Raw genomic sequence first — 25,018 nt, 5'->3', positions numbered from 1 at the left:
TAATTTTGTGAAATTTGGCCGAGTAATAGAGACAGCTAAATTTAGGAGTGGATAATTAAAGCAGAGGCGTTGTATTCACGCATCAATTCTGTCGTAACATTTTCCTCTGTTTCTAGCTATTTTTTGCTGCTGCAGAAAGAGCTGCTGTGAATATTCACAGTGCCGGAGCTGACTTTACAGTGGCATCTTGCTCGCATCTCTTTTTTCCTGTTCTTCTCTCAGTCGATCTGCCTTTATATCAAAATATGACACAACTCAGCCAAGTTAAAGCATTACTGCAATTTTAGAGATTGTGTGTGCGCAATAAATCAAGAACAAACGCTCAAGAAAACTAAAGTGTAGCTTGCTGTAAACGCAGAGTAAAATTTTGTAATAACATTGGACGAATGCCTGCTTACTTAACAAAGAGCAAGCTTTAGTCAAGGATTACCTTTCTAAACACACGCGAACTCAGAAATCATTTTTATTAGCATTCGCTGCGCCGAATTGACATGTATTTCATTTAAAACAAAAATGTCGAAATCTGCCGACTGCAGGTAGTAGATTTTAATCTAGGTCCACAAGTGCTTACAAAGGTTGGTAAAGTTTGCAAAATATAAAAGGATATCAAGCTTACAATTTTGCAATTCAACAGCACAAAATTATTGTCAAATTTTATAAACTGCACCACCGAGTCACCTAGAGTGGACAAGGTGGATGTGTTATCTACCCCTCGGGAATATACCACGGATTTGTAAGTAGGCCTTTTGCAAAACTCAGGTAAAATTGTCATCAATTTTTCTTGAGCTGTAAACTCATACATCGTATTTATTCACTTTAGCTGCTCTAACAGATTACATTTACGCAACTGTGATGTCTGGTTTTGGTGCAAAGATGCAGAAATGTAAACATTGTGCATATCATGTTTTTTTTTTTTTTGCGAAACATATGCATGTCCAATGCATGGAAGCGACTAGAAGATCATCCACAGAGCGAACAGAAACTACTTGAATACCCCCTTTTCCGATAATCGGCCCAAATATAGAAGCGAAGGCACCTTTTTCTTTATTTAAAAGACTGGTTTCTGCGAGCGCCTTTGACTGAATAGTGGCGTCTGCGAACGTGTGCACATTACTGCATCCTATTGTTTTTCTTTTCCTTCTATAGATATTTCACTTTTCTCTTTCTCCTGTGCGGAGTAGCCAACAAGATACTTTTCTGGTTAACCTCCCTGCCTTCTTTCTTTTCTTTTCTCTCCCCCCCCCCTTTTTTTTTTTTACCGATGTCTGGTCATTTTCGCGGAACACTACGATGCGGTAAACGAAAATTATGCTCACTGCAATCGGTATTCTTCAGCTATATTTCTTAAATGCAACAAATTTCATTCGAAGTCGTGCAGCGGTTCTCTCAGGAGAGCATTTTTTTTTCGTTTAAATATATTTTAATAGGGAAATTGGAGTTCGCCCCGAGCTGGTTTCCAGATAGGTACCCAATCAGATGCATGTACACGACACATGTTCTGTTTAATTGGTCCAGTCTGCGCTCCAAACTGGTACTGATGTCACGTAGGTACATTTTCTTTTTTCTAAGCTAATCTAAAGCCTCTTCTGCGTTTCCAGTCAATTAGGTTTGGCTTTAAGGAAACGATCCCACTAGCCATTTTACGACATGCTAGCTAATCGATTACGGAACTGCTTCGATGTCTGCGTGTTAGCCTTGCAGCAACGACACAGCGAAATACTTGGAAGCCATTTGTCACTGCCCTTCGAGCGATTTACCAAATGGAGCCCAGCGGAGTTGTCGCATATTTAAGCGCTTTCGTGCCTGTTAAGCAGCTTACTCTGTGTCCGCAGTGGTTCTGCCACGTGCTGAAACGTGTGTGGTTTTCTTCTTCGCTTCGCCAAAAAACGAATCAGGCTCAACGTATGTTTTCAAAGAATACAATGAAAAAAAGCTACTTTTTCTTTCTTTCAGCCCAATGTATGGTCAAGAGCAAATGAGGTAGGAAATATTCATACCTCCAAGGAAAAGGAGCTTCGCAAGTTTCTGCCTGATTCCGTTGAATGAAATTCACTGCTTTTGCAAAACAAATCTGAAGCCACGAATCAAAAGCATCAAATATGTCGCACAGCAGCAAACATCGTGACTATCGATGTTACAAAAGCCATGGAAGACCCGAATGAGCGAACGTAGGAGTGCTGAGCTCACGCGCTTGTTTAGTTTTTACGTTCGATGGGACATCGCGAAAACCCGTGTAACCGCATTGCTACACAGAAGTAAAACGTGATTGTTTTGATAATTCCTTCTGTAATTGCTTTTCCCTGCACAGTAAAAACCATGGTAGCTACACACGCCTTTGACACAGTGCTCTCCCCTGTCGTTCCAGCTCTCCAGCAGTTATGTGCACGATTAGAACTTGAATTTCCAACAGCCATATGAAGTATGCGGCTACACAAAAGTCATCTTCGGCTCGAAACACATTGTGCACGTGCATTGTTTCTTTCTGGATATTTGAAATTAATCTTTGGAAAAAGATTCGGTGCGCAGATTTTAAGGAAATTCATTGAAAATGTGCTATTACTTGATACATTCTTTCTCTGTGCACTGGCGTCCTATCTTATCGCCCTGTCAGTGGTATATATATACGCCTCCGAGCCTTTTTTTAAAAACAGCTTACTTGGTATTGCCGGTGGTACTACCCGCTGTACGCTTCTTCGTGCCGTAGGGACATCGGTTGTCGTGTTTTTGAATTCATATATTTATCTGGTCTCCTGACATTACGCATAGCGTATTTTGTTCTTTCTCTCTTTGAGCGGTCCTTAACTTCTCTTTCTCAAGCTTCTTTGTTGAGCTCCAGCATTGAGGCACGAAGACAGTGGAGTGAATTAAAGATAAAACTGGTGTAGCCGATATTGTGGTAGATATTTAAGAGGAAGAATGAAGCTTGACAGGCCTAGCCATACGTAGGGCCGACAACCTGTGCTCTGTTAGAGTTACAAAATGAGGTCCAAGGGGGTTAGGGAAGCGCCTTCGAGAAAACAGAGGATTAGGTGGTGTAGTGAAATTTGTAAATTTGCAGTCACTACTTGGAATCTGCCAGCGCAAGACAGAAATAATTGGAGATCCCTGCGGGAGGCCTTCGTCCTGCAGTGGACGTAAATAGGCAGACGACGACAATGACGCTGAGGATGAGCATTATTTATCTGGGCGAAAACTCCACCCTCATATAGAACTGCCCAACGTATTTCAGTGCTCATCTTGTTGTTATTATTATTATTATTATTGTTATTATTATTATTATTATTATTATTATTATTATTATTATTATTATTATTATTATTATTATTATTATTATTATTATTATTATTATTATTATTATTATTATTATTATTAGATATGGAAACATATAAACACACAAAGGAAACAGGGAGGGAGCAAGCTGACAACTACCACAGAGAAGGGCACAATGCCTGCCTACTCTGTCGGAAGAAGGGAATGAACAGAGGAGAAGAGGAGAAGATAGGAAACAAAGAAATAGGAAAGAAAATGGCAAATAAACAAATGACAGAAACACGGACAAAGGACAGTAGGAACACGGGAAAGATCTCTCTAAACGAGAGGCCAAATAAGTTTTCTGCATGAAAGTTAGCAAGGCTCTATGGACCTGGTCGCGTTGAGCAGCACTCGCTCTCGGAAACAGGCAATCGTCAAGGGTCGTATACTTGAGTCCACTCAGTCCATATTCCTTAATTAGTAGTACACGCTGTGTGACGAATGGGGGACACTCAAATATAACCTGACCAAGTGTCCCACAGGAGACACAGGACATGCACGATGGACTGTCCACACGCCCTTGACGATGCAAACGTTCGCGCACCATCACAGAGCCAACTCTTAATGTCACTAACAGTGCTCTGGCACTACGAGGCAAGCCACGGCCACGAACACAGGGAGGGAATGAGCCGTTTGCAACACGGTGCTCTGGGGGCTGCTTTAGGAGGTATCGGCGGATTAACACATGTGCGTTGTCAATCATACAAGAAATTTATGGGCAGTCACTCCCGTTGGGAGCACAGGTTGAAGCGAGGCGATCAGCCTCTTCATTTCCAGCAACACCTACGTGCGAAGGTATCCACTGTGCAATGAAGGACACCCCACGAGAAGTAATTTTGTCGGCGGACTCTATTATACTGCGGACAATTTGGCTACTGGCATCCTTTCTCAACAGCCTGCTAAGGGCAGCACGGAAGTCTGTAATGATGACAACCTCCGATGTGCTCATTTCTTCCTGTACGTACTTCAGAGCAACATCAATTACTGCCAGCTCCGCAGTTGCTGATGAGGATGGATGAGGATTTGAAGAGCGTGGCGCAATGTTATGGGGTGAATGTTGTGTTTTCTGCTCCTTTGGAAATGGCCCATTTGTGTGCACAGGTTCTGAGAATACCTAGCCATAGCGCTTATGTTTGCCATGTAAGCCACAGGTCACAGTTTGCTCCGTGCGCGTGCGCTGTGGTTTATGAATTGCATTTTTCCTGCGGCTGCGTTTATGCCGGTCAGACAGGACGCTGTATTACTATCCTTTTAAAGGAACATTTATGAAATTGGTCATCTGACGAGTATTCCCACGCAGCAAAGCATTGGAAGGCTTGTTAAAAATAGTCAAAGAAGGTGTGCCTTATGAAGCAAGTTTCCTTGGACAATCTACCGGATAGTTTGTTCAATAGACATCGCGCATCACTCGCCGCTGGAGGAAGTAGTGATAATTCATTCTCTTGATGTGCTGTACGTGCCATGTGATGAGCTGTTACATTTCCTATGATTTCACACTGACTTGGGATCCACTGGAAAGTTATGTCGTATCGTAGATTTTCGCTATGGCGTATGCCTTCTGTGTTTCGTATGTTAATGTTCTGTTTGCTTCTCTTGCGCTGATTTCATTTAAGCGCAACAATGAGGCTTGTGAGTCGCTCAGAATTACCCAGCCTAGTGGTACTGACTGCTGACATATGTAACGTAAAGCATAAAGTATTCCGTAAAGTTCTGCCGTTGTGGACATTGTAAATTGGCAAAGCTTATAAGCTCTTTTCTCTTGGTATGCAGATATATAAAACGCAGATATAGAGCTTTGTTTCCAGCATGATCCATCGGTAAACACGTGAATGCGATCTCCGTACTGAATGTAAAGATGTCACAAAGTTAATTGCTTTATCGCAACTACGGGCATATCACATTTGCGACCTACTCCAGGAGTTGAAGTGATTACTTTTGGAATTGCTAGTCGCCATGGGGGATGAGCTGCACAAGTAGGCCAGTATTCGTAAGCAAGGAGTAAGTATTTGCATCGCCGTATTTATTTATGCATGCGTGCAACGGTTCTATCCTGAAGATCTTGGCATAGTGGATAATTGGAGTGTTGTGTAGTCAAACGAAAAAAGTGACGACAAGTTTCCGTAAATCTTAGTGCATGAAAACTTGGTTGGCGGGACTCGGCAATTACCAAAGCACTGACAGATGCACGTGGAACACCAATGCATATGCGAAGTCTCCTGGCCAGCAATCTTTGAATTCTTTCTTATAGATTACAGGATATTCCATGTAGCGCAGGAGCAGAGCATGCTATGCTATCATAAATGATGCGCAGAACTCTCAATTATATAATATAAATCCTGGAATAGAATTCCATATTTCGTTTAAAATTAGTCGATATGTTGAAACAACAATTAGTAGGCTCTGACTAAGTTTTGCCTATACTAAAGGCATCCTGTATAGGATAAGAAAAACTAACAGTGATACATGCTCATGTGAAGTGGCTGAAGAATACATAGAACACCTTCTTCAACATTGCAAAAATGGCGATGCTCCTCGCAAGAACCTTTCTAAAGAACTACATGGCTTGGATAAACGGCCACTATCCTTAGGAAAATTTTTTAGGTCCATGGCCAACAGAAAAACTTCAAACTAACGCTGCGCGCCTCTTAGTACAAATTTGGGAAGAATAAAAAATATCACAAAAATGCTAAGTCATACAATAGCTATTGCTCGCATTGTTATTATTAACAGGCACCCTTAATTACATCATCATTGTGTCCTCGAGTTCATGTAGCATTTGTATTCGTTGCATTTAGAGTGCGGCATTCAAGTGTCCAACATCTGTGGGAACATCTTGGTTTTGTAAACATCTATGATATTTGAACTCATGGGTTGCGTGTGAACATTTCGGTTTTGTGAGTGTTTATGGTATATGAACTCTTTTGTTGCGCGAACATTTATTTATATCGCAGTACTGAGACTCAGTACGTGTACGCTCGTTCATGTGTTGTTTTTTTTTCTTTTTTCCTGTTTGGTGATTGCTGACAACTTTCAGACGATAACTATCACATAAGAGGAGTAGCCAGCGCCACACATAGGCGGCAACCTCACCTTCAATACATTTAATAAAAAAAAAGGTATGCCTTCCGCTTGTAAAGAAAAAACTAAAATTTTATACCATCGTGGGGATCGTCGTACACGGGAGCAGTTCGACGCGTATGTTATGAAGAAGAAAACACGGGTATGTGTTCGCGATCCTTCCACTGCATTTGCTAATTGTGAGGTACAATTTCCGGACGCAGGATTGCAATGCTTTTGGACGGTCTATCGACATGATGAGGTCCTTTCGTTGATTGTATATATGCCATCTTTCACCCAATGAAATTCAGTTGCGAGTCTGCGCGCGTCCTGTCCACTTCTACATCTGTTGTCCATATGTTTATAGCGCAGTACCGCCCTTGCTACAAGATGAACGTTCATTACCTAGCCCAGCTTGCCGGTCTACTGCAATACATTTCAATGCCGAGTGAATGTAGGAGAGAAAGAGATCTCGCCGCTCCAGTTGCATCGAACATCTGTCATATTGCTTTGGCATAATTATGTTCACTTGTGTCGTATATGCCGTGTTCTCCCACAGCGATGACCCAGAAAAATACGGATAATCAAGAGAAGACGCAGCCAGTGTTCGTGCGAGCAAGGCGTTGCACAAAAATAAATAGCAACACGCCGACTATGTATTCTCTTTCTTGGTTTAGAAGTATCGCGTTCGGCACGCTGGGGCATACATATTGTAGCGGTGATGCCTTTCGGCGAACGTGACTCAAACGCCATTCTGTGCTCCAAAGCAGAAATATTGTCGGGCTTGGAAATTAACCAACGGTCGATGGGTGATTGCAATTGGGGCCCTGCTGCCTATGGTAAAACTACAAGTGAGGGCGTGCGGGATATCATAGGTCAGGCCTCTTTTGAGGTCAGAAGCGTAGCGAAAACTTGTTTTGAAGAAAGTTTCAAGAATATGTATGAAAATAAATAGATGGCTACAGTGAGCCAATATATGTACCTAAAATCATGGATATATACGGAAGGGTTGAAAAGTTGTAAAAAGCTGGCAACCAAGTAGATACGAAGCAATAACAAATACAAGTAGACAACGCGATATCAGCATAAATAAAGATAAAAAGTAAACGATCAGGCTAAAAAGAACACCATAGCTCGCTGAAAGCCACGGTGCACTAGAAGTTTCGAATCAATTGTCGGGACTGTGGCTGTCACCCACACTTCTATTACACTGCTGTGCTGTTTTAACGCCGTGATAACATGTTTCGAGAAGTATTAGAAGCCATCAACTGTCTCGAGATATCTCGAGTCCGTCTCTAGTAATTCTGTTAAATTTCGTCTGAGATATGCACATGCACAGTCGGCACGTATGTGATGGGCTTTATTTTCCTTTTCTTTTTATGGATATAGCTTTGCGGTTCATTTTTTTTATTGCGATAGCAATTATATCAACACTCCAGGCGTATTTCTATTGACGGCTTCGCCGTCGCCGTCTCGGCGTCCACGTTAGGTTCCGTATAACATCCAATGGCCATGAAATCGTCGCCGTGCGCCGTGTGCTGTTTGTGCTGGCCGGCTCACCCTCGCACGCTTCGTGCGAGGGTGAGCCGGCTATTGCGGCTCAATAATCTCGCGCACGCAAGGGAGGACGGCGAGGCGGAAGCGCGCCGTCTTTCGTCGCGCCCAAGGTTCCGAGGAGAGGGTAGAGGGGGGGGGGGGGGGTCCATTCCGGGAAGCCCGGGCGGCCGCGCGCGCGCTCGCCCGGGCAGTTGCATATTGAAGGCCATCTGGGATGGGGACACAATTCGCCGCGCGCTGTCTTTTTGCGGCCTAGTTCGCGTTGATGCGAGAGGCAGCACAAAGGTCGATTCGCTGAATTTAACTCGATCATCGTGTGCGATGAGTTCATGTTTGCTTTTGTGCACGTAACACCATGCTTGATAATTCTGTTAGTATGCCTATGTTTACAAGTTTATACGGCCGATAAACCTAAGATCCTTACTTCGTATAGCTTTCCACGCATTTGCTATCCCAATCGCTGCTTCGCCTATCGGACAAAACAGCAACCTTTATTTACTTTGGTTCCCGTTAGAAGCGCGTGGTTTTTCGATGCTTTCCACGTGCAGCTTGACCACATTTTATTCATAAATAAACTATGATTTTCGATAATGTTTCAACTTATTTCACCCAAATTCTTCGTTCTTCAGGTAAAAACTTGACTTGCTAGTCCGCGCCGTATGTCGTCGTCTCCTATTTCTGTGCGTTGGTCCCGCCATGCTGCTGCAATCTAGATACATTAGCTGCAAATTTAGTACAGTGCTTCTCAGCAACTTTTCCTTCTGCAAGTTACTGCTGTCTGAGCACCTTTCTGCTCATAAGAATGTATAGTCAACGTCATAATTCCAACTGTGCTAGCTTAGCGTAAAGTGGTTTACAGGCACAAATCCAGAACAAACAAGCGCTAGCGCTTTGTGTCTTGTGTTTAACTGACCGCATATTAGCGATAAGTTACCATACTTGATATGCAAGAGCAACGAGCTTAACATTCAGTCTTTCCAAAGCACCGTCATATACTTGACCCGAGTACGCCTTAAGCGCCTTCTTGCTTCTCCTGCGGAGGGCGCCGCCGATTTTGGGTTGGGTGGCTTGAGTTTACCAGCTTATTGTGTCTTCCTTCGAAAGCGTTTGATTTTTGCTCTTTTGAGCACGTGTTAAACAGCGACTGACGTATTCTTATTGTTCCGCTTAAAGCTGGCGGCGGCTGTACGCGCCTACTGGTATAGCAAGGGAAAGGACTCTCTTGGCATCGAGCAAACGGCGGCGCTTTCGTTCCCTCCTCGGCCGCATGGCGTGCCCTAACCGTGCCAGAGGGACGTCAGTCGCACTCCAGGAAACGACGCAGCATGTCGAAGATTGTTCCCTTTGCTCCTGCCGCCTCTAATGCCGCGTGCGTCCGATAGCCTGCCGCATTCCCGAGCGCAATGGCGCGGTTGTTGCCGCCACGCCAAGTCATTTCGACTTCGCGAGCCCGGTGGTGCACTCCCCCCCCCCCCCCCCCCCCCCCCCGAAAAGTGCTTTGCGCGATGCGAGAGGCCAACGCGGGCAAGGAACGGTGTAGCTTCTATTGATTCCCAGCCAGCCGCCAGCTGCCTCCGATGAGCTTGCGTGCCTGAGCGCGCGCTCGCGCGCGCGTAATCTTTGCTGAGCACGAAGTCGCGCCGTGCGTGACCTTGGTGTCCGGCTGACGCGGCAGCGCACACGCTAACGCGAGCAGTCGGGGGAAGGCGGGGATCGCAGCGGGTTTCACCTTGTTTTGTTCCGTACGCCTCGCGCGCCGCCGATCACAAAAGCGGGCCGCCGCCCAGGGAAACCGTATTATCTTCCTGGGGCATCGAAGGAAACGGGACTTTCGCGGGCCGGGACAAAGAAGACTCGCGATTATATTGAATTAGCTTCGTATCGACGACGTTATGCATGGCTCCACCCATGCGGCACCGCAATGAGGCACGCAATAAGGTCTGAAAAGGGCGCACGTGTTGATTTTCGGGGTCACGGCTCTATGCTCTTGCTTGCCGCCAACAAGAGAGCTTGGCAGACTTTCGCGTAGTTGCATGCAACGACTTCATGATAAGGCACGTGAAATCATTCCTGCTGAACGACAGCAAGCTGGTTTGAGCTGATAACTATCCAGAGCTAGAACGAGTGTTCATTGCGGACGATTTGATTCTAGCTCAGCAGCTAGGGTTGGCGCAGATAGCTCTCTTTGTTTCTAAAGGGCGTTCCATCTGAAGTTGGTCAAGCTGGTGAAAGAAAAAAGATATTTAAAAAGCGCAATACAAGCTACGAATATAATACCTACCGTGCTCGGTCATCAGACCTTTGATGACCAAACACCGTCAGTTTTATAATCCTATCTTGCACCGATATTTTCAAATATTGTTTTTTTTTCTTTTGACCGCTTGGTTAATGTTAGCTGGGACGCACGATAAATTTTCAGCCACAGTGCAGCTTTACGGAGAACAGCCGTTGTATGTATTCGTCCTCTGTCGGTGTTATTTTACGTCTGTTTCTTAACATCAAGAACGCCTGCATCGCCAGCATACTAGCTCCTGCACATGTAGCGTAAACTCATTACAGTCACGAGTGTCTGTGCAGGTGCCCGCTTACATCTTCATACACGCATGTTCGCTAACCCATACTTGCACGTGGTCCCAAACGTCAATGCGAACGTGAAGGATCCTTACGAGCAAGTTGTGACAAACGTCGAAGTGCAACGATTCTAGTTGAGTCAACGCATGGTGAGTTTTGCTATAGAAAATATTGCTATATGATTTACTCCGGCATTAAACGTCGGTGGCGTAATACACTCGACAAATTAAATGCAATGTTGTAGTTCTTTATAAGGTTTTCTTTCTCCTTTTTGTTCTTTTTGCAGTTTTTCCCTGTGAACGAAACAGCATTTGCTCCTCCAATTTACTCCGCTGACCAAACAGAGGAGGCATTCTGCCTTAACTAGTTTGCTGCGTTAAGAGTTTACTGCAGCGCTCAGTGCAGGCGACCGCTGCAGTAAACACTAGACCCTTGGAAGATTTAGCGTTTAGCGTTGAATAAATAAATTAGGACGGGTGGGGCTTCGGCGGCACCAAAGTTTTTCGGCCGGCGTTGATAGAAGCTTTCTTCGCTTATTCCTGCGCCACGAAAGCCGATGCTTGGTGTCCGCAGTATCACAAAATTGCATCTAGCATTTACGAAACCCTGCACTTATGGCGCAGCTCGTTTTAATATGCATGCTCGTTGAATACGAGCGACCGACGCGCGGCCATTACTTCTCCAGTTTAAAGCGGTGCCATTACGGCACGTTCACGTAATTGCGACATCGAGGGAATCGAGACCCCTGCTTCGAGCTGTAAGCAAACCCTAATTTTTAGTATAGCTACAACAATACTGCTTGCTTGATGTTTTTTTAAAATTTCTTTTGTCTTGTTCTTTCGGCCTTTAAGTAAGAATGCGTATATCACAGGGTAGGCGACAGATTACGAATCTTATGATAATATCCGATTCTTGCGTATTGGCCGATGCGTTTTCTGTTTCACAAATGGCGGCCGTTACGATGGGCATCGCCGCCTTGAACTTCTAATGTCATTCGTTAACTTGCGTGGCACAAAAAGAAATTAAATAATCAATGAAGAAGAAAACGCGATCTTGATTCCCAGCACACGTTAAAACCAGTTAAATAACACAGTTCGCATCCACCGTTAACGTGACTTACCTTTATTTTTAAGTTGCCTACTATCCTTATAACCTTTGTTACCTTTAGCCTGGCTTGTGATATATCGCTGCTCGCTAATCTGAAGAGGGGCCGCTCCCGTGGTGCAACTTTCCGCATGACGATTTTGTAAAGGAAGGAAAAAAATTTAAAAAATGGGACACTAGAAACAAACGGATAACCTCCGGGCGTGCGCCCTTACAGCGCGCGACTGGCAGCATAAATCTCCCCGACATAAGCCATTACAGGGGCGCTGGCGAGCATAAAATACGCACCGCTCACGCGAGGACTTTCGTGCCTTGACCATCGCTGTCGCCGGCGCAGTTTTTGTTTTTCGCATGCTTCACCACACAACACACAGTTGTGCGAAAAAGCAGGTGAACGCTTTGGAAAGGGGAAAAGGGGCGCGAGGGAGGGGCGTAATTGATGGCGCTCGCTTCCTCTCAGCTGGTAAACAGCTCGTTATTCGCAGTAAGAGAGTAAGGGGAGAGAGTGAAATATTGTGGAGAGTGTAAGCGTAGCAAGATATGATACACGGAGTTTTAGGTTCGAGTTCATACTGCTACGGAGCAGTGAGGCTTGGCGCAGAACACATTCGTGTTGATTGTTATCAAAGAAAAAGGTGGAGCTCGAAGAGCCCGCAAGTTGTAATTCCGCTATCTTATTTATGCAATGTATTTCCTGACTTGTAAGCAACGTGAAAATAGAAATTTTCTGCGTTACCTGTTTCTCTTCTTGTTCTTGTTCTCCTTCTTCTTTTAATCTGCATCACGTCAGCATGCCCGAGTTTGCAACGTACGATTGTTATTCCGCAGTTTACTGCCGTGCACAAATGCACGACACCACCACCAGTTTTGAAACTGTGATTGCGCGTCATCTGATGGCGCGGATGGCGTTGATAGGTGATCATGGCGTAGCCCTGTGCGTAAGCAATATTCTCAGGTCGAGACAATGATGGCGGCTGCCATAGTTGAGGCGAAAGTTCAGTCTGGAACTACTGGTGGTGTTTCGTTATTTTTCCAAAGTAGGGTGTAACCGGTTTAAGGTTAAATGCGACATTTCAGCCACGTTATTTCTACAACTCATTTAGATGTGCGATAAAACACAAACATGCCTGTAGACGAAGAGATAAATGGGATGGGAAATGCAGAGAGGTTAACCGCAGCGAACACATCCGATTTGCTACCATACACTCTGGAAACGATAAAGGAGGAAAGGAAGACTGAAAAAGTACGCTAAAGGAAAGCATACGATTGAAAGAAAGCGCGGGAATATGAGACTCGTTGAGTAGGTCACATGAACGTAGTAATCTTATTGGCGACTTGAGCGCTTTCTGTTGCCGCAACCGTAGTAGCTGGCACTCCAGGAGTGTGTGTTTCGATGGCGTCTACTCTTCGGCACGTGCTAGCCTATATGCACTTAAAAGAATTATAGGGTTTTACGGGTCACAACCACGATCGATATGCGAGTGGTCTCCAACAGCGACGACTTCATTTCGCTGTGTTGTGACAGTGCACAGACTGTTTTCCTTTCTCTCTCTCTCTTACGTTTCGCTTTGCATTTCTGTTTCCATCCATCATCTACAAGGTAGCAAAATCATCGCAGCATACTGATGCGCGCGACGCTGCATCTCTGTACATTTTAGTTTTCAAAATAAGGGTTCCTTTAAATTTCCTTTTCTTTTCTACCGCACCTAGAGCGTGCATCGTTTGTTACAGTACTGCCGCCCGTTTTGCGAAGGCAAATGTAATCGACAAGGGTGGTGCAGCTGGAGGAGGCTCGCAGTATGCGTTTTCGTTATTGAACGCGGGCGCCCCAAACCTGGGACCTCGTTGTCGTCGCAAACACTCCGCCGCCCGAGAACGGGGGTCGATGCAAGTCGAGCCAGGTTTTGAGTACGGTAAACGTCACCGACCTCGGCACTCACCCTTGTTCTCCGTCTCTAAAATTCCGTGCAGTGCAGCGGAGGATATAACGCTCGTGCCACCAGCTCTGTAACGGGAGCCGACTGCGTGTTCAGAGTAGGTAGGACGACTCGCCTATAGTACGCTACTGTAGCTACGCGCTTATATAGCTACTATAGCTATGCGTTACGCGCTTCAGAGAAGCATTAACGAAGAGTTAGTTGCTCCTAATTTGGACGAGCTACACACCTTCGTGTGACAGTTGCAGGTGTGAGGAGTCTATATCGAACATTTGCTCTGCTCATTTTTGGGCAACGCGCACAAAAAACGAAACACGGGAAAGAGCACAGGACAAGCGGTGGCCAGCGCTTGTCCTCGTGTTTTGTTTTCATGTGCACTGCCCGAGAATTGTGGGTTCCAATGCTCCCACTTATCAATCCTTGTTCATTTCCTCTGCATTTGTCCCGGCTATATGAAGATCATGCGCCTTCTATACGTCGCACTACATTACATAATCTAGATATAGGATAATTCATGGTGGCAGGAGTACTTGGACCCTGACCACGTGTCTTACAAGTCAAGGAAGCGATACACGAATTACTGCAATTCATGAAGTCGGCAACTGTTTAGCAAGCGACTGTACGGTTTCGATGTGCAGCTCCGGACGAAGCGACATGCTCAGCGTTTTCTTTTCCTTTTCATCCGTTAACATCCTTTCTCCTTGGCAGGGTAGCAAACTAGACATGTGCCTAGTTGACCTCCGTGCCTTTGCTTCACTCTTCTGTCTCCATTCAGTCGGCATCGCGGAGATGGTGATCAGAATCGGACAATGAAGGGGCCCTTATGCTGGTTGTCTACTCTGATTGGCTGACTCCACCCACACCTTTGGTTGCATTGCACGTACTCGGTGAGGAAGATCGCCTTCACTTTCAATCCCGACTCCCTAGCTCCTTCTCGTGCCACCAACCAACGGCGTCACCGACAACGCGGTCTCCCGCATCGCGAAGCGCCACGTTCGCTGGGCCAAAAGTGAGCCGCACGCACTGCACTGTACTGCAAAATACCGAAGATTCTTTTTCTATTTTCTATTGAAAAACTGCGTAGGTGAATCAGCGTCACTGTTTTCTTGTGTTTCTTAGTACTGCTGTAGCGTTCTGCGTGAGTACATTAGGCTGAAGCAAAGCAAGAGGAGGGAAGAAAAGAAAAGAATTGTAGAAGTGCGAAAAGTCCTCGTATATCGCGAGGGCAGTAAACATCGACACGACCCCCTTCTCTCCTTGTTTGAATAGGTATGTCGGACGCCTAGTTTATTCTGCAAGTGTTTCGTTGCAACCCTGCACTGCGTGAAGAAAGCGCGTGGGCGAGCAGCCCTCTGAGTGCGACTGCTTATCGCGCAACTTGTCTTTCCGAGTTTCGGCAAGCGACACGAGGGCGGCACAGTCGGTAAAAGGCATAGAAAACCAACTTGCGAACATGGGACGTACAAAAAGAGGCGCTGGAAATGTAAGGTGGCTGAAGCGTCGTTCTTAAGGGAAAGGTGCCCGACCGCCTAAACGTGGATTATGGTGACGCTGCACTGGCCGGAATTTGATGAGACCTTCACATCCGGGTGCCTGGAATGTGCAACAGACGTCACCACAGCTGTAGCTGCGCGAAAAGCTTTTCGTGCGCTAGTGCAGTTCTCGAAGTGCACCGGTCTGAGTGACCGTTTATAGTTCTCCTGTGCATCCCCATGCGCACACGCAGCTTTCTAAATATTTTCCTTATCTGCAGTGTAGGGTAGCAAACGCAACGCTCGTTCTGGTTTACTCCCCTGCCTTTCCACTTCTTGCTTTTTCTCTCTTCTTCTCTGCGGCACGTGAAAAAAAGACCCTAGATTACCTGATATAAGCTTTGAACCTTACGCCAATTCAACGTAAGCTTTGAATCCAGACTAGTGTGGCGCTTCTTTCCGGTATTCGAATTCTGGCAGGAGTGACAATGCTTTGGCATAATGGAGGCATATCATATTAGAAAGAAAAAAAAGCGCCTGTATAGAGATACGTCGGTTGTTTTGCATAATAATGAAAAGCAGTCTTTAGAAATGATGCTGTAATCTATGCGCTTCTTGACATCATGCATTGGTTGGCTTGATGGGCAGTGCACTTGCGCGATCCTGGCTGCTGTGTACTTAAGTATAGGCGAAGTCTCCAGAATAAAATTTAGTTGCGAGTTAGCGCTTGTCCTGTTCTTGTGTTTCTATCTTCTGTCCCGTCTTGGACTTCCGCGTACCAGTATTCAGTTGTTAGTGTGGCGCTTAAGAGCTAGCGTTAGCCTAACGTGTGTTGTTCGGCCATTGGTGTGGTCTTTAGCCTATATTCCGGCACAAGACTTGCCATTGAATCAAGCGCAACGAACGCTACTGGCCTCTTGAATGACTATAAGACAGTCTCTCACCAATACAGGAATCTGACTTTTTAGGCTTTGGACTCCAGCGGCTGCGGAGCAAGTGATGAAGGCAGTGGCCAGACTGGCTGCGTAGCGGAGGGCGGTGAGAATCTCGAGATCCGGAGAGGCCGTTCTCGGAACCTGAAGGTAGCAACATTAAACGTCCGGTCCGTATTCAGGGATGTTTGCTGAGCAGAGGTTTTTGAGGAATTATTGGCTTTACGTCACCCGCAGCTATCAACTACTGCAGGGAAAAGGCTGCAGTAAATTTCCCTACGCTGCAAAATCAGGTAAACTTGGAGACACGAGAAGAATTTATTTACTTCTTTAAATTATGGGGTTTTACGTTCCAAAACAACTTTCTGATTATGAGGCACGCCGTAGGGGGGTACTCCAGAAATTGCGACCACCTGGAGTTCTTTAGCATGCCCCTAAATCTAGGTATTTATTTAGAGTATTTATTTAAAGAATTTATTTACTTCTTTATCCATGGTGTTTAGGAGGAAGCTTTAGCTCGGGGGCCCGTTGCCGATTTCCTCGTTTCAATACGTGGAAAGAGAGCAAAAAATAGAAAGAAATGGAGAAGGCAGGTATGTTGACCATAAAGCCGTATGCGTGGGTATGCGTGCGCTGTAGAACAGGTGAATGAAGAGGGAAGATGAATGCGCCGTATGTATGCACGTGCGCGTAGAGCACCAGGGAGTCAAAAGCGCTCGCACAAACCATTCATTCTCAAAATCAATGTAAGACCTGCCCTGCTCATTTCCTCGATTTTATGTAGGAATCTTATGCGGGCAGCTGTACTTGGTAGCCATTATATTATTCAGCACTTCAGCACTTCAAAGGATGCTACTTCTTTATAAGCCTGTTCAGGTAAGAATAAAATAAATGACATAATGTAAATAGTCACGCGCAGAAGTCGAGTTTGCTTTGGGCAGAAATATCGCGGAACAGTTATATTTAATTTCGCGGATAGAAATATGCATTTTAATGGTGGCCCTACTCAGAGCATGTGTTTCTACACAGAAATCCGGTAAGTACTCGCGTACTGAACTGGCACATTTAGGCATTGCGTTTGGAGAAACTCTGTTCGAGCTACATACGCCACTCTGCGGAGGTCCCGCCTATCACCTAAACCTTGCAAAAGTGCACAGTAGTTTTCAACTTAGGAAAAGCATCAGTGCTTGAGCTAGTTTCATTTTTTTTTTCAGCTGTCATGAATGCACTGGTGAATAATTTTTCTTCAGGGCCCACTCGTTCGGAAGAAATAAAGTCCTACCTTAGGTAGCCAGCCACAATGAATGAAGAACTTGGATAATAAATTGTGGTTGAATCCGCACAACATTTGAGGCTGCTGCTAGCTCCCTGCCTTTCTCATCTCTTTTATCTCTCTCTATCTATCTCTCTTGGTGTTGCGCTGCCAAGCACAAGGTCGCGGGATCAAATCCCGGCCACAACTGCCGCACTTCGGTGGGGAGGAAATGCGAAAGCACCCGTGTACTTAATTTTACGTGCGCGTTAAAGAACCTCAGGAGGTCAAAATTAATCCGTAGTCCCGACTACGGCGTCCCTCAAAATCGGATCGTGATTTTGCACGTAAAACAGCATATATGTTTTTTAATGTTTGTTAAGCATTCTTTACGTCCGTGGTTATTAACCAAATGTGAATCGCGTACTTAGGCAATCTGCGCAGTCTGAGTACTCTGTATGCTGTCAGTGAGTGAGCGACGTGGCTTTTTTTTTTTTACGTGATAAGAAAGTAAACATGACTCGAGCGTGCATTTGTTCATGCTTGTGGTTGCAAGTGAATTAGTGGGGTGGTGGTGATGGTTTGGCGTGTCCTTCCTCGCCCATACGTCTGCTCGATAAAGAACTGAGATCACGAGTCCGTTCGACCACATTACGTGTTCCACTTTAAAGAAATATACGGGGGTTGCGTTGCGCCATGGTTGAATGCGTAGTGCTTCTGATCGAGGTAACACAGAGTAGCTCGTTGGTTGAAATGAACCGGTGCACGTCTATTTAACGCGCGACTTATATGTGTGAGCTTCACCGACTTGTTTCATTGAAAACATGACCGTGCACCATGAGCTCTTCTGTAGTCTTAGTGATGTGTCCATGGTTTTAATTTTTCGATGGGGGCGAAATGCGAAAACACCCGTGTGCTTAGATTTAGGTGCACGTTAAAGAACCCCAGGTGGTCAAAATTTCCGGAGTCCTCCACCACGGCGTGCCTCATAATCAGAAAGTGGTTTTGGCACGTAAAACCACAAATATTATTATTATTATTATTATTATGGTTTTAATTTTAAATAAGCGTTGCTTCCAAATCCTTAATGGATATTTTTTCGGGCGTAACGAGCGTTGGCGCGTTGTGTGCGTGCGTTTGTGCGTCTTCTGTATAAAGCGCGAAAAATTGGAATGAATCATTTACAATGGCTTGGGGCTCCTTTCCGCTCTTCACTCCAGCTCATGTGCTAGCCCTAGAGCTATGCCGCTGTGATAGAAGGGATGGAATCGGTAGCTTGCCTTAAGAAAGCCAAGCGGCGCGTGGGTCATGGACACAAACGAAAATACTGGCCATCGAATGGGAGTGCTATAACATTGAGGATCCTGGTTCTTTTTCTTGTTTTCTTTCTTTCTCTCTTTGCTTTTGCTTTCTTTCTCTCTTTCTCTCTTTCTTTCTTTCTTTCTTTGGCGTTCCTCCGATGGTCATCCGCGTAGTCCCGTCATTATGTCGCAATACAAGCACCACAATCATTATCGACAGCCTCGTGTGCCTGCAGTCCGTCTCATCCATCACTTATCTTCCTCCGCTTGGCGGCGTTGGCTTGGCTACCGTTTGCCGATCACGTGCACTTGGTGAGAATCAATGTGGGTGGTGGTCTGCAGGGAAAATGCGGAACAGGGCTCTTTCATCCATGCTCTCTCCGGGGAAGAGGGCCTGGACGAAAAGACGCGCAGTTGTGCCGATAAAAATGCGTTTCCCGTTGTGGTAGTATTATCGACAAAAGCGAGGGAAACGGAGACATATCGCGTATACAGTTCACGGATGAGTTTTTTTTTTTTTCGGTACGTTAACAGTCTCAGGTGGCTCTTCGATATGGAGGTTTTCTGCTCCAAACACTCTGCATTCTAGACTTTTCTGGAGCACCCTGACTAACAAAAGTGCGTTAAGAGTCATTGGAGCTCAAGACTGCACTCGTTTTTTTCATCTCTATTCATCCTTGCCCAAGTGCTTAATTCTATTTACTGCTTCGATTAAATTCCCAGTATTGGGTAATCGCCGGATATGAGTGGGGCAGGCAGCGTTCCGAGTGTGGTCCGTGCTAGTTCTGATTAGCGCGTGACCTTCAAAAGACGCCTACCTTACTGTGGAAAATGACACGCTGTTAAAAATTACGCCCCTATATGGACTAAATTCAGTGCAAACACTTCGGGAGTTCATTTGCGTCTGGTTAGAGCTTTGCGGCGTCCGTTGTGTACAGAGTAAATGCATGGTCCTGAGACGTGTAGAGTGCGATCTGCATTTATGGTTTCAGAATAACTGTCGCCTTCCAGCCTCAGCCACATGATGTAAGGACACCCGTTGTGGTTGAGTAGTTGTTTCGGCGTTACGCTTCTAAGCACAAGATTGCGGGATCGAATTCCAGCCGCGGCGGCCACGTTTTGATGGGGATGAAATGCAAAGACGACCGTGTACCTGGCATTGCATGCGCGTTAAATAACCCCAAGTGGTCAAAATTATTCCGGAGTTCCCCATTACATCGTGCCTCATAACTAGATCATAACTTTGGCATGTAAAAACCACAGAATTATAAAAAAGTTGATGTAAGAAAAGCTTAGGTGTAAAAGGTTCATATTCTTTGAAAGTTGAAGGGAGCAGCGCGCATCATAAATGATGTTTACCAGCTTCATTGTCGTTTTTAAAGAACCTTGCAAGTTCTTATGCTGAAGAGTGGCAACTGCGGTAAAAAAATATTGTTTTGATTACGTTTCTGTTTCACAGCATAAGAATCGAGCTTGACATGAGAAACGCGCTTGTTTACGTGCGCACAGAGTACAATGAGGCATTGATTGAAAGTGTGCGCCGCTTAGCCGCCATGACAGACCAAAGGAAGAGAACGCGCGGTCATCTGCGACACGTGTCGATGTTGGTTCTGTCGACCCGGCGCCTTCCGGGTCGCGCGCTCTTATTTTCCTTCTTGCTTTCTCCCATTGTCTCCGTGCCGTTATTGTCTTCCCTTTCCCATACATTGTCCCACTTCTTTCTTTGTTTGTGTTGCCCATTTTGAGCGCCGTCTGCAACAGTTACCCGCAGCAGACGCACAGTCATTATCAGTGCGGTCAACGCTGCTTAACACACACACACACACACACACACACACACATATATATATATATATATATATATATATATATATATATATATATATATATATATATATATATATATATATATATACATATATATATATATATATATATATATATATATATATATATATATATATATATATATAGTGATTGGTGGGGAAGTTGGCTCACGAATACAGCGCCAGTTCCTCCTTCTTTCATGAACGGGTGATGCAGTTCCAAGTATAGTTGTGTGCACTTACGCACCTAGCTTGTGATCACCGGTGGGTTTGAAAATACTTTATGTGCACACAACTTTACGAGGTAGCAGTCAAAACAACACAGATGCTTTCAGTGTTTCCTCTATTACTTTAACCAAATCGTTAAAGTGAGGCGGAACTGTCCCTACATTTCCGCTAAATCGTGCTGCAATTTCACTAAAATATTCGCTTTAGCTTTTGAGCAATTTTGAGGTAACGCAAGAACGTTGGAACACTATAATATACGTTAGCATGACCTAAATGATTCAGCCAAACGCCTCACCTACGTGTGAGTGAGGAGTAGACAATGAATTTACCAGCAGTTGCCAAGTGAGCTTCTTACTACTATACTTGCCTAACAATGGTCGACGACGATTGGAATTCACCATTTAGCGTCAGATTGTGAGGTTCCAAAGTGTAGCCAGATTGAAAAGAGTAGAATCACTTTTGTTTTTTCTTGCACACAAAGGAACTTGGTCCACATTATCCCTGAAAATGTTCCAGTTGTCGGCTTTTCTGAAAGCAAAGCAGAATTATGCAAGGCGCTCAAGGTCGCATGTTAACAGTTACATGAACTTTAGGCAGGTTATATACTATGGTTCTGCCTCTTTGTCTACCTGAAGGCTCTTCGCAGTACTGATTTGTCCAAAGCCCATGCGATGAGGAAGTAGTTTGTCCGGTTCCACGTGAACGAGCCCATCCGCTCCTACGTACATGCATCTCCGGAGTCGATTTATCTTAGTTTCACCTGCTGCGTTCTTAATCCCCCAATATTATTTTTATGTTTCCACTGAACGAATGTATTTAGTGAAAGTGCAAAATCCAGCGGCTAATACCTATTGCAATCCGTTTGGAAAAGAATAACTTAAAAAAACATACATTTGGGAGCACACTGTGAATCTTGTGGAGACAACCATTGTTTCATCATGAGCACAGACTCACAGCTTTGCGACATACAGCCGATTTCAACCACTCGCATGTAGCGTTTCATTAATGAAGTGTGTTCCAGAAAGCTACTTTAGAAGCAGCATTCCTAAATTTGAAGTCGCTAAGGTTTCGCAAATTGTTATGTGATGTCGCATGAAAAGCTGCTGGTCGCTAAATTGAAAAATATGTCGCTATACAGACAACTCAATCGCTAAATCTAGCGACAAATCGCCCCCATCTCAAATCTTGTTTCTACACTACGGTATTTGCATCAATGATACGGAGCCTAGCGTGAAATACTGTACCCTGTGCTTTAGTAATCTTATGTGTTCTCTATTTTATTCGTCCTAATTTTTCCCGTGCATTGCTAAACGAATTTGTTTTGCCTTTATTCCGGTCGCCTCCTCGCAGACACTGGCGAGTGTGTTCCTTATTCTTTTATATTTTATTTCTTCTTTATTGTTCTTTTTATTTTTGAAAGAGGGCTTTGTTGTTTCATAATGCTCCATGGTCGGGTAAAACTCGTTGTTGAAGCGCACTCAGAATGGCAAAGCAGTTTTCGGGGGGCTCAAGTTTAGCTCGGCGTAATAAATCATCGTTACACAAACTGCTTTCAACACGTTGGATGTTGTGCGACTTTGAGTTCCACATGCTCGCTGTATCCTTTGGAATAAAAGGCGGTTGAAGCAAAGAAACCTCGAAGGTTGCAGTTTTAATATGGAATCTTGCCCCAGCGTAGTGACCCACTGTGCGGAATAAGTATGTTTGAAATCCCCATTAGGCGCCGAAATGTCGTGCATGTACGTAGGAGCGACACATGCGCAAGTCAATACGCACGAACAAAATGCCTTGAAACGTCGTTGTCCATTTTGCGGGCGTGGTGCTGGTGGTGGGGGGGGGGGGGGTGTAGGGAGGGGGATGAATGCGTTTTTTTCGCCGATGTGCGTGTGGAAGAGAGAAAGAGTGCTTTTTACCGTTCGCACAGTTACCGTTCGTGTCCGTGCCCCTCCGGTAACTTTTAGCGCATGCTTCGCTGCACGGAACTAACTGCTGAATATATATGTGTGAGTACGTCGTCGCAAGCTGCTGGTTGATTCGGCCTAGCATGTGCGCGCACACATAATGAAAACCGCGATTCCTCCATGGCGTTAGCAACCGGCCGGAACAGCCATCTCCTACCGAGCGAGAAGCATAAAGAACGGCCTAATGGCGTTCCCGCTATGCAAAACGTCCGGCTCGTGCCGCTTTTATGACGCGTGCCTGTATTCTATCGCTCATTACGTTTTCTTTTTTTTTCTTTTTCCTTTCTTTTACATGTCGCCATGCATGTCCAATGAGCCTCCGAATGCGCTAATTCGTTTCATTCCGTATTTTTCTGCTCTGGCCCAGTGTATGGCTCCGTCGACCCGGTGAATGCCAGTCGACCGGGAGCACATAGCGTGCCTAGGCTTTCCCGGCACCCTCGAAACGTCTCTGCAGCTCAGCTTCCAGCGGTTAGGTAGTGGAGCCCTTTGCCCTGCTTCTTCAATCCCTGACTTCTCATGGATACGCCGACCCGTTTTATAGGGGGTGCCCTAACCCATTCCCCAGCGACGGTTGCCCCTTATTAACAGAAGCAGATTTCGACGGCTATGATATGGCGAGTTGCGCGCGCCGAAAACGATTGTGTAGCAATAAACACGTCATTGCCGCCGCGTTTTCCACAGCACCTATAGACAAAGCCAACAACTGTGCGCTATGCACACAGTTTATTGGAGTAGAAAAAGGGGTGTTTATCGCAAAGCAATATAAAACACATGAAACTTCCAATAATGTACGGCGCCAACCGTGTCGCCTTTCTTTTTGATGATGCTTCTGTACGTTTTTGCTTCTGTCGTGAAAGTGACGTCGGCGAGCTTCTGCTGTTTCTTCTTCTGCTATTTTCTGACATCTTTGTACTTTGTCTACCTCTTTGTTTACCTCGTCAAGTGCGTACGCATATATATTCGGCACGTTGTGGATTTCTTACAATGATGCAGCTGGCCAAGCAACGCTGTTAGCTTTTCGTTTTTCGTAGTGACATATTTGGTCGAAATGAGGTAGCAGGCCGATTTAATTTCTTTTTGATCCCAAGGCGTCCATTCGCCCATTGAGCGAAAAAGCCGGCGTCTGTCTTATGTAGCCGTGAAACGGCGCCTAAAACGGCACTGTTAATGGTCTGCGACGCCACGTCACGATCGCGCCTCGCTGGAGTTCCCACTGGCTGCGACGCCGCGTTATGAGCGGCGCCTAGACGGAGCCGAGAGGGTGAAAGGGTTCGACTACTGCTGCCCAAGCGCGCCAGCTGTTGCGTGCGGGGAGAGGGCGTGGCCGCGACGCCACGTCATCTTCGCTTTCTCTCTCGGAAGCCTGTGTTATCCGCGCGCCCCTTCACTGGGCAAGTTCTCGCTTGCGCTCTAACTGTGCCTCGGCAAGGCCGAATCAAAACACGCCAAGCGGCTCAACGCGCTCGCTTGTCCGCGAGGATTTCTTAACCTTAAGGACTGCCCAGCGGCATTCAGTTGGACATTAATGCTTTCCCATTCACAACTCATAAGAAGTGCCTAGGCGTACCCGGATTCGTTCACCTCAGATGCCTAGCAAACACTAATGCTAATAGTTTCTCTTTCTTTTCCATGTTTAGGGGTACATTATTGAAACCGTTGAATCCTACAATTTCACATTTTTACTGACAATGAGCAAACCCTTCTAAGCGACCAGATAATTGGATCACATATGAACGAAACACTGAAGGTGTTATTTTTCTGAACAGTGTTGGGGTCTCACTTACGCAGTTGCGTAGGCTGGATGGCTAATCGTGTGTCTTGCTTTCTTTATTTTGCAGGTGAGTTACATTTTCCTCCAGCAGCCCGCCGAACGTCTGTGTCTCGTCAGCACTGAGTCTTAACGTAAGTTCGAGTTTGAATACGCTCGCGGGTCTGCTTGAGTTTTAGGGAGGCTCAATAAATGCGTTTTTCTTCCAGGGCATAGCAATTAGCCTTGCCTGGAATGATAGAATCTTTCTGCGGCACATATTGGAAAAATATATGGCTTCATGCACGTTGTTAATTATGCATTAAAAACGGAGAGCTTCTGTAAGTGAATCCAGAGACTTCAGTCATCAAGTGTTCGCTCTGAAGTCTGGATGCTAAGTTATACTAGGTTCCCTTTGAAGTCACCTCAGCACCGCCACTTCCACATTTTAATCTGCCTGCTCGATTTGCCTTTAGATGTGTACCAAAGCTGCGTATAACTTTGATTATTCACTGTTTTCGACGTTCCGCTTCTGAGGGTAAAGTCGTGGGTTTGATTTACACGCCTATGCTGCCGCATTGCAGGCGCGCCTGCAGGCGCAGCTAATGCCGACGTAGTTATAGTCAGGGCCGAACCTTACACTAGTGTTGTTAACTTTCTTTTGAACAAACTCGCCAGCTTTCGGCAAAAAAAAGCTTCATTTTTATTTTAAGTCGCTACGTGGTCATGATGGTTGACTTGCTCAGAATTTCCTCTTT

The 25,018-nt window shown here is 45.4% G+C and overlaps 1 protein-coding gene and 1 long non-coding RNA gene across 3 annotated transcripts in view; both read left to right on the top strand.

The window, feature by feature from the left end:
- The window catches only part of dnc (phosphodiesterase dunce), a 696,777-nt gene that overhangs the window by 154,926 nt on the left and 516,833 nt on the right, over window positions 1-25,018 (top strand). The window lies entirely within an intron of this gene.
- LOC139049432 (uncharacterized) overlaps window positions 10,517-25,018 on the top strand; it is a 20,113-nt gene continuing 5,611 nt past the window's right edge. The window contains exons 1-2 of the long non-coding RNA XR_011508237.1: window positions 10,517-10,646; window positions 24,352-24,415. This is a non-coding gene — a long non-coding RNA (uncharacterized lncRNA). The remainder of the gene's footprint in view (window positions 10,647-24,351; window positions 24,416-25,018) is intronic.

The sequence above is a fragment of the Dermacentor albipictus genome, chromosome 9 (assembly GCF_038994185.2).
Source record: "Dermacentor albipictus isolate Rhodes 1998 colony chromosome 9, USDA_Dalb.pri_finalv2, whole genome shotgun sequence".
NCBI lineage: Eukaryota > Metazoa > Arthropoda > Arachnida > Ixodida > Ixodidae > Dermacentor > Dermacentor albipictus.
The sequence above is the reverse complement of the archived record's forward strand: the minus strand, read 5'-3'. Positions and strand labels throughout refer to the sequence as shown.